This window comes from Anarhichas minor, unplaced genomic scaffold (genome assembly GCF_050575085.1).
Source record: "Anarhichas minor isolate MPS153535 unplaced genomic scaffold, ASM5057508v1 ptg000307l, whole genome shotgun sequence".
Taxonomy (NCBI): domain Eukaryota; kingdom Metazoa; phylum Chordata; class Actinopteri; order Perciformes; family Anarhichadidae; genus Anarhichas; species Anarhichas minor.
The window spans coordinates 5,868-7,500 of record NW_027466753.1 but is presented as its reverse complement, the minus strand read 5'-3'; positions in this window follow the sequence as shown (position 1 = coordinate 7,500).

The following is a 1,633-nucleotide window of genomic DNA, read 5'->3' as shown; positions in this document are numbered from 1 at the left end:
GACCCTTCAGCGCTTCGCTCATATCCCCTACTACGGCTGTAGCATAGGGGGACCGCCAGAAGCGCTGGACCCTTCAGCGCTTCGCTCATATCCCCTACTACGGCTGTAGCATAGGGGGACCGCCAGAAGCGCTGGACCCTTCAGCGCTTCGCTCATATCCCCTACTACGGCTGTAGCATAGGGGGGACCGCCAGAAGCGCTGACCCTTCAGCGCTTCGCTCATATCCCCTACTACGGCTGTAGCATAGGGGGACCCGCCAGAAGCGCTGGACACCTTCAGCGCTTCGCTCCTATCCCCTACTACGGCTGTAGCATAGGGGGGACCGCCAGAAGCGCTGGACCCTTCAGCGCTTCGCTCATATCCCCTACTACGGCTGTAGCATAGGGGAACCGCCAGAAGCGCTGGACCCTTCAGCGCTTCGCTCATATCCCCTACTACGGCTGTAGCATAGGGGGACCGCCAGAAGCGCTGGACCCTTCAGCGCTTCGCTCATATCCCCTACTACGGCTGTAGCATAGGGGGACCGCCAGAAGCGCTGGACCCTTCAGCGCTTCGCTCATATCCCCTACTACGGCTGTAGCATAGGGGAACCGCCAGAAGCGCTGGACCCTTCAGCGCTTCGTCCCTACTACGGCTGTAACATAGGGGAACCGCCAGAAGCGCTGGACCCTTCAGCGCTTCGCTCATATCCCCTACTACGGCTGTAGCATAGGGGGACCGCCAGAAGCGCTGGACCCTTCAGCGCTTCGCTCATATCCCCTACTACGGCTGTAGCATAGGGGAACCGCCAGAAGCGCTGGACCCTTCAGCGCTTCGTCCCTACTACGGCTGTAACATAGGGGAACCGCCAGAAGCGCTGGACCCTTCAGCGCTTCGCTCATATCCCCTACTACGGCTGTAGCATAGGGGAACCGCCAGAAGCGCTGGACCCTTCAGCGCTTCGCTCCTATCCCCTAGTATACACTGGGTAGTCTGTTCCTATCATTGTGTGCAAGGTGGCTTGGTTACCCCCTACCAAAATGGGTCACAGCCGTAATAGGCGAAGTACAGAAGCGCTGGAACCTTCAGCGCTTCGCCCCTATCACGGCTTTAAAACCCGAGCGAAAAACTCTATGTCCTTAAACGAAATACCCGTTTTGCGCGGTCCATATCTCCGCGAAAACACAACGCACAGCCGGGACACTCATATCTAATTGTAGTCCAAGTCCCCCTCTACAAACACATCAGAGTGGATCCTGGATGCGACCTCCACAGCCGAGGCACGAGTCGGTCAAAGTAGGTCGCAGGGACCATATTACGCGCGCCATATCTACCCGGAAATAGAACGCACAGCGGGGATACTCATGCCCAGTTGTCGAGCTGGAAGTCCTCTAACCACCCATATAAGATGAATAATAAACGGATACACACAGCCGATGCAGCGCGTGTTTGAAAACCGCCGATCGATCTTCATACTCTGACAAAATCACAGCGAAAAATCCTTAAACCAAATACCCGTTTTGCGCGGTCCATATCTCCGCGAAAACACAACGCACAGCCGGGAACCTCATATCTAATTGTAGTCCAAGTCCACTTCTACAAACCTATCCGAGTGGATCCTGGATGCGAGGTCCACAGCCGAGGCACCACGCG